Source organism: Polistes fuscatus, unplaced genomic scaffold (genome assembly GCF_010416935.1).
Source record: "Polistes fuscatus isolate 324 unplaced genomic scaffold, CU_Pfus_HIC Scaffold16, whole genome shotgun sequence".
NCBI classification, from domain to species: Eukaryota; Metazoa; Arthropoda; class Insecta; order Hymenoptera; family Vespidae; genus Polistes; species Polistes fuscatus.
Genome location: NW_025113064.1, coordinates 2746251 through 2755472, shown reverse-complemented (window position 1 = coordinate 2755472; position 9222 = coordinate 2746251).

Here is a 9222-nt window from a genome sequence, read left to right as displayed (position 1 = left end):
TGAAAAAAATCCTCACGTACACTAGCACCTTTCCATCGCTATTAAAACATACCGTTATTCTATTGCGTCGTAAATCGTCAAGCTCTTTCTTGATAATATTTGTCCAAATCTTCTTTTACTACTATACAGATGATTTTTCTTCCACTTATCCTTGTTGGTAGGTGTGCTCATACTTTACCCCTCCCCTTTTAGTACTTGGAGAGCTTTCCCTCCTGTAATCAGAATTTTCAGTCTAGAGAAGTTAGTGTTGTTATCGTCTTTGGACAGTTAGGGAAAGGAGGCGTGGTCATTTCGTTCTAAAGATAAAAGATAGCCTTATTTTAGAATCTAGGCATTTAATCGAAAAAAGTTTCAAACAAAAGTTGTAGAGAATTGAAAAATACTAAAAAAATGTTGTAAGGTTTATCTTCGTATTTGCAAAAATAAGCGAGAAAGAGTGGTAAAAGTAATTGTAAGAGTGGGGAAGCAAGTCCCGCCTCTCAGTCGGCTTTTACACGCGAGCGGGCTAGTGTGCGTGCTTGCGGGCTAGTGTGCGTGCGAGCGTCCGTGTGCACTAATACACAAACGAAGGATCTTCGGCAATCTTCGGGCAATCTCGGTCTTGAATGCAAATGCAAGTCCCCTCCACTTTCGATCAAGGTTCACTATTCCCCCTCTTTTCAGAATTTTGGATAAAGGGCGTAATATTTCTCTCGTCTAGATCAGTCGAGGAACGAAGCTCGAAGTAGAAAGACCATATCTCTAGGAATAGTGAATACTGGTCTTTGAAAGTAGTTTTTAAATTATAAATTAAACTCTGTGCTCTTTGGAAGAAGTATCCACAGCTACAGTAAAGGTAAGTTTAAAAGATTACTGAATTACTAAATTATTCAACTATTATAAGACTAATAGTATTAATTAATAAGTATTATGCAGAGATAAGGCTAATTTATATATTAGATCGGTTCTTATCTACATCATTTTGTATAAATCGTTTGTGCACAGGTTGTGCATACAGTTACGCCATATTGGCTTTGCTCTAAGTTTTTCGACTAGCGTGCCAGCTATTCTTGTGCGATTTACAAATAATTTCTGATTTCCTGATTTTAGAGTTTGATATTCAAGTATCATAAACATTGTGTACAAAATCTTTCCTGCTATAAAACAATTACATATTTAGCATATTTACTGCTAATTAGTTCTATTAATAACGATTCCTTCTACGATATCAAATCTACACAACAGTACGAACTATTTATATTTATTCGGATTGGTCTACAATCCCAACAAATTACGACTAGACTGATATATTATAATCAACGTTAAACTTTTATATTAAGTGTTATTTTAATATTTGGATATAAAGATTCGTTTGTTATTTTCAGAGTTTCAAGTTCTTTGTTGAACATTTTTAAACATGGCTTCCCCGAAATTAGAAGAAGTGCTGTTTAAAGTGTGGAAAAATTATATAAGAGGTAAAAGTGCTGAAAATGCTACAGAAGAGCTTCTATCATCGAATTATTATCAGTTTCCTGAAGTATGTTCAGAGACAGTTAAATATTGGTATAAAATTTTCATTATTTGTGATTGGAAACATTTTTATTACCATCGAATATGGAACGAATACAACATTATACAATTTTTATTTTATCTAATAACGGATAATCCTTCCTGGTCGTATTCTTATTTGAGGGATGCTTTAAAAGTTGATGATAAAGTTATAAGAAAATATTTAAAAAGAGGCAGCTATTTTAAAAGAGATGGAACGTGGCGTACGCTTTTTTAAAAAGGAAAAACCAATTTTCTTTTTTCCTACCCTACGCACAATCGAGGATCGTGGTACGTCCACGCTCCATGGTACGTCCGAAATGAAGACATAAGGAAGGACCTATATATTCCTACGATAGAAGAAGAAATAACCAAGTCAACCAACAGATACAAAAGAAGAATTGATACTCACATAAACCCCCTAGCCAACGATAATTACAACCAATATATTCCTAGAAGGCACAAAAGAATCCACCCAAAAGACATACTAAAAACTATAACTAAGTGAAATAAACGACAATAGCGTCGCTTTCTCATTGGAGATACTATATTTTTTGCTATATTTTTACACTTACATAACAATTTACCAAATGTCTACGAACAAATTGTAAAGATGTATAGAGTTAAAAAAAAAAAGCACGCATTGAACGCCATTGTATTAATATTGACTTTTAAATTAATTTCTACAGAATAATTGTTGATCTGATTTTGCATAAAATATTATCTATATCTTGTTAGAAATTAGACAAACGCAGAGAAAAATAAACAATGGAAAGTAAAATCAATCAAAGTTTCAATGTTTGAAACATAACATATTGTAAAAATAATCCGGTAATAACGCGAAATCGGCGTTCAATGTCTTAACGTTTTCTGATCGAAAATAACAATAAAATACCAAGAGATTTATATTCATACTTAACCGCCGTAGAACTATAAACTGTAATCATCATAATGATAAAGCCATGCGCAGGCTATACAAACATATATTTTAATTATATTCTTATATTATTTGCTTCTTCTTATTTTGTTTATTTTTAGAAAAAAATTAAATATGTATTGCAGAAATTTCGTACAGGACTTATTCGTCTCGATTCAATAATCATAATCAATTTTTTGATGATTATTTATTTATTAACTACGAAATAAGTTTTATTTATATAAATTAATTAATTATTTGGCGTTAGGAACTCGAAATCTCATTGCCGCATATACCAAATCCCGCCAGTGTTCTGTGAATGAAATTTTTCGAAATTTATATTAATAAGATTATATGTAATTGTTATTATTATTGTAATAACTTTAAATAATTTTAGAAAATTGTAAGCGATTGAGCTTAAGTACAAAAGTTAAAAGTATGTATATTTATATAAGTAAATAGATAATTTCTTTAAAATAAATTTTTCACTATTTCTTCATTTTTTTTCTTTTATTTTCTTACTTTTTTTGTTTTCTTTTGTTTAATACAGACCTGTTACTGAAATTTTCCATTTTATAATAGATGTTAAAATAAATACAAGAGACTAATTATATTGTAATACATATATATACATAAGCGTGTAAAATAAGTTTTGTAAAATCAGTTACTATTCAACAGAAAATGACCCACACTATATCCAAGGCTATTAAAAAGAAAAATTTATATTCTAATTGAAGGGGAAACCTAGAAAGATATATCCAGAAAAGTTAGACGAAGCTCTTAAATGTCTGTATTTCAAGTATTCCTCAGTTACAGTTATAAGGGTTTGTATTAAAAGTATCATTTTTTTCTTAGTCGTATTAATTGTAAACTTTATTGTAACTTTTATTTTTATAAAAAGCTATATATTCATTATGTATATATTTGTCTTTATTTCATTTCTCATCTCCCTATCTTATAAATTATTTAGCGTGGAATAAGCAATAGTTACTGACTCACTCTGAACATTTAATTTTTCTTTAATGACTTTTCCAATTTTTCTTTGAACTTTCTTTTGAAATCGTATACCGTGGGAGTAGAAAGTTATTCGTACATCAATCAATTTTAAACATAGATTTTAGAAATTCTTGTTCATTAACATATTTCTTATAAACAAGGAATATGAAAATATTTTCCGATATCGGTACAATAAGTAGGAAATAGCAAATAATAATTTAATTATATAAATAACCGAATATTTAAGGAAAACAAAAGATCGGCTGGAAAATGTATGCAATAAATATCCATACATCTCGTATGAAGTATTGTAGTAAATGACTATACTATGTAACAAATACTAGTATTAATAAACAATAAATTGCATTATCGCTATATTTCCTTGCCTATTCCAAAATTAGATTTTTTTACGAATATTTTTAAGAACCACTGTACATGCCTTTTTTCTCTCTGTTATTCTATCACATTCTTAAGTATATCTACCAAAAAAAAGTTCCCATTGATTTGAAATAGCATAGATGACGAAACTCGCCGGGAACTTTCTGTTCTTTTTCGTCTGAATATATCTTTTGTTGGCCAGGAATGTTGGACAGAAATCTTCACTCTTCTTTTTCTTTTAAAATAAAATTTTTTTATTCCGAAGACAGTGGTGAAAGTCTAGGATTTGTACTTTGGACAAAGCTCAGATAAAAGAAATACTTCAATTTAAGCATAACAGTGAAAAAAGGAAACCTTGATGACACGTTTTTCGAATAAAGAGATTTTCAGTTAAAGACTCCTGCTGTTTGAAAAATCCTCACGTACAATAACACCTTTCAATCGTTAGTCCTATTAAAACATTTCGTTATTCCATTGTTTGGAACAATCGTCAAGCTTCCTTGGAAGTATTTGTCCAGATCCTCATTTACTACAATAGAGATGTTTTTTCTTCCATACATCCTTGACGGTACGTGTGGTCAAATTTAACCCTTTTTCTTTTAATACTTGGCGAGTTTTTCCTTTTTTATTCAGAAGTTTCGGTTTAGAGGGGCTAATGTTTTTGTCGTCGTAAGTTAGTTGAGGACATTAAGCGAAGTCATTTTATTTCAAACGATTTTACAAAACTTATTTTACGAAGAATAATTAGTGTGTCTTGTGTGTATATTTTAACTTTTATTATAAAATGGACAATTTCAGTAAAAGGCGGGTATCAAACAAAAGCAAAGAAAACGAATTAAATAATAAAAGAATAAAAGTTAGGAAGCAGTGAAAAATAAATTTAATAGAAATGAAACTAATCGCTTATATGTATACATACTGTACCATTTGCATTTAAGATCAGTCGCTTACTGTAAGAATGCAAGAAATCCATAGAGATTGTATCAACTTAACTCTTTTGTAGCGGCCCAGATACTGCTAATTATAACGCAAACTAACAACAAAGTTAATAAAGACATGACCCTACATTATTGCCTTTGGGAACGCCAATGATCTAATGCAACGGAATCTTTTTTAAAAAATCATGACGTTCAAATAATGTTGATATCTGAGACAAACTTAACAGATATATTTTCAAAATCTAGGGCTATAAGGTGTACTTCACTAAAGGTACATGGTGGTAAAGTTATTATTATTAAATCAAATCTAAAAAATTACGAGACTCTAGAACCTTTTTAGGTTACATACGAAATCAGTATTTTTCAGCAAATTTTTTCCGAGAAGGTATGTAAACCGGTATTGGCTAAACCGAAGTTATAACGCTTACTGAAGATCGTAATTACTTCTTTTATTGTAGAAATTCTTACATCTCTACGGATGTACATAGCATATTTACATCATATTTATATAAAAGGCGGTATTGCAAAAGTTACGCATTGTTTTTTATTGGAATCTTTATAAAGTTTCAATGTTTATTTAAATTCGGTATGTACATATGGATTGCAGAATAGTTTTGCAGATAACAATTTTGCTCTACAGACTTAACTTAAAATTAATTAAAAGAAAGTTGGCAGTCTTACGCACGGACACGGTTTAAAGAAAGGTTCTTCGTCGCTATATACAATATTAAATTAATAAGAATATAAATAAATTAATAATTTTTTTAAAGGAATAATGAGATCTTCATTTTTTTTACATATTTATACATTGCGGCGAAAACAGACATAGTTATAATTTGTCTCGTTGTGGAAACAGTAATCTTTAGAAAACGGTATTAAATTATAATAAAAAAAAAATACTTATGAAAAATCATAAGAAACAATTGGCGATAAAAATTTTAAAAATTAACAAAAAATATCTTTTATCCTTATTTTATTCTCTATACACTTGTTTTTCAGAAAAGGACAACAGTGTACAGGGTTGATTTATTTTGCCGATGTATGGAGATAAAAATTATTTAAATTTCTATGTTCATATATTGTAATTAAGACCTCAAATTTAGGACAATCAAATGTTTCTAAGTTGCAACTCTTGATGGATGCCTGATTTAACAGATCTCTTTCGATATGTCCTCCTTTATATGCTATTAAAAGCTTCGACCTGTGTCTTTGGCGTAATTTATTTAATTCTGGGTGCACTTAATTTTGCTCGTACTTTTCGCGACCGAAGTCCCGGAATGATATTCCATGAACTAATTTTGTCATGTAACACGCCGTCTTCGGTCGCTCTCACATAATGTCGAAAACTTTTTTCTCAAAAAGAAATTGTTTTTACTAATACGATTTCCGATATTCACTTCCACAATACTTATCTCTTTATACAAATATTGTTTATTTACGATATAGCCATCGATGTCCATAATGCGGGTAATTTCATTGATTTGATCCTTATCTTCCTTTCTTCAATTTTTACAATGAAATACTGAAACACAAAAGCAAAAGACCATGTTAACAAAACTGCTTAAAATAAATTCCAAGTAGTTCTCTTATTAAAACTTATATACGTGACGTTCTTACATTTGTGCTTTAAACCTGTTTTTACTTTAAAACTATATTTTTAAAATCGGTGCAAACGATAACTAAACAAGATTTTTATCAATCAAGCGGAAATTATTTACACGTCTTTTCGATGAATTTTCAACTTTCTACATGAACATACTTAGTTCAAATTAAAAATTCCTTTAATCAACAATTCTCGCCGCGACACACCCAGAAGATTAAACTATAAATCCGCCCTTTTGAGATTTTAAGAGGAGAAATTTTTTTGTAAAAGTTAAAAGAATCGATAAATCATCCCTTTAAGTTAAAAAAATATAAAATGAATCATTTTTTAAACCAAATTTATCAAAATCGAATAAAATTGTCCTCTTTTTTTATTTACAATTTTCAAACTATAATTACAGTCTTATGTTCACTATTCTGGGAGTTTTATTCCTTTTACTTCAAGATTAGTTCCTCGACTGATCTAGACGATAGAAAATATTTTCCGAAATCGGTAGAATAAGTAGCAAATAGCAAATAATAATTTACTCATATAATTTACAGAATAATTAAGGAAAACTAAAGATCAGCTGGAAAAAAATAAATATAAATTAATACTTAAATTTAAACCTACCACTAAAAAATGGTTTCATGTCATGTTTTTCGAACAAACAGATTTTCAGTTAAAGATATCTGCAGTGAAAAAAATCCTCACGTACACTAGCACCTTTCCATCGCTATTAAAACATACCGTTATTCTATTGCGTCGTAAATCGTCAAGCTCTTTCTTGATAATATTTGTCCAAATCTTCTTTTACTACTATACAGATGATTTTTTCCCACTTATCCTTGTTGGTAGGTGTGCTCATACTTTACCCCTCCCCTTTTAGTACTTGGAGAGCTTTCCCTCCTGTAATCAGAATTTTTAGTCTACAGAAGTTAGTGTTCTTATCGTCATTGGACAGTTGGAGAAAGGAGGCGTGGTCATTTCGTTCTAAAGGTTTTCAGATCTTAGAAAACTTTTCCCCTCCACTTTTCCATCATGGTTAACTATCCCCACTCTTTTTTTTAGAATTTTGTATAAAAGGGCCTAATGTTAGCTCTTCTAGATCAGTTGAGGAACGAAGCTCGAAGTAGAAGGACCATATCTCTAGGAATAGTGAATACTCGTCTTCAAAAGTAGTTTTCAAATTATAAATTAAACACTGTGCTCTTTGGAAGAAGTATCTATAGCTACAGTAAAGGTAAGTTTAAAAAATTACTGAATTACTAAATTATTCAACTATTATAAGACTAATAGTCTTAATTAATAAGTGCTATGCAGAGATAAGGCTAATTTATACATTAGGGTGGACCTTATCTACATCACTTTGGAATTTTTTTTCCGTCCTCTAAATATTAGGTTGATGCATATAAAATATCGGATTTTCTTTAAATGTAAACGTTTTTTTTTCCCCTATTTTCGTTACTTGCTAATTTTTTACGTAACTTTGTTTGTAATCGTATTGTCCATTGCCAAAGTCACATTTCAACAATGCAGATTTTCTCAAAAGTGTTTAATTTTTTATTTTTTTTGTAAATATTGTAAACATATCAATACAATCGTTATTCGTGTAATTTTTTGTATATGAGTGTAAACTTGATAATATTGCTGCACAACTTGTTCGCGATATAAACCAGTCGTTTGGGAAGAATACTGTTAACAGTGTAATAGTGCATCGTTGGTTTGAAAAACTACCGTCTCGTGAATTTTCCCCTTAAAATAAGACCCAAAACGTCTGTGAAAAATGATGCTATGAAAGCATGGGTGGAAACGAATCTAACTTTATCTACAAAGGAACTTGCTTTTAGAATGAAAATTGACCATATAACAATATTGTGGAAGTTTTTTGAAATTGACAAGGTGAAAAAGTTAATAAATAGGTACCGCATTACTAACCAAACGAAATAAGTTCGATCGCATAAACGTATTCTCATCATTACTAACCCGATTTTTTCAAATGAATTAAAATATGAAGTTTTGCCGCACGTATCTTATTCACCAGATTTTTCGCTAACTAAATTTAATTTTTTTAAACATTTACAACAGTTTTTACGATCTGAACAATTTACAAATGAAAACAGTGTGGAAATGTTCCTATTAGAGTTTATTGATTCTAAAGATCGGGATTTCTTTAAGACAAACATTTGTGCATTATAATCTCGTTGCGAAAAGTGTATAGGAGCAAATACAGTTAATTTTGATTAAATAAACAGATTTGGAAAAAAGATATGAAGTTTTCTAAATTTACTTTAAAACTCGACGTTTACAACGCATCAACCTAATATCTTGTGGATACATACAAAAAATAATACCTGTAAATTTTCTCATACGCGCCACAAGAAGCATAACTACAAAAACAAACTATTCATCGTTGATTTTTTCATCTATGCTATTTAAGGGTTGCGATCAGCGTCATCAGATGGTCGGCAGTAGAAGCTATCTCTCAGCGAACTTCCCACAGAGCCGGCTGCGCAGGAAACAATGCCAGCGTTATTAAAGCATGCTGAACAATAAGAATCTTTACTTACTGATCTTATTTGTTTTATAATTTTTGAGTTGGTGCAGAAACTAAAACGATTAAGACCAACCCCTCGACTTGATCGGGGGTTCCAGTTAATATATATATATAACTATACATACTGTAACTTTTGTACTTAAGCTCAGTCGCTTACAATTTTCTAAAATTATTTAAAGTTATTACAATAATAATAACAATTACATAGAATCTTATTACTATAAATTTCGAAAAATATAATAGAAATATTTTTCTAATTATGTATTATTGTTTATACTGTACTGTATACTTAATAATCACTACAGAATTGGAAATTGAACTAAATTAC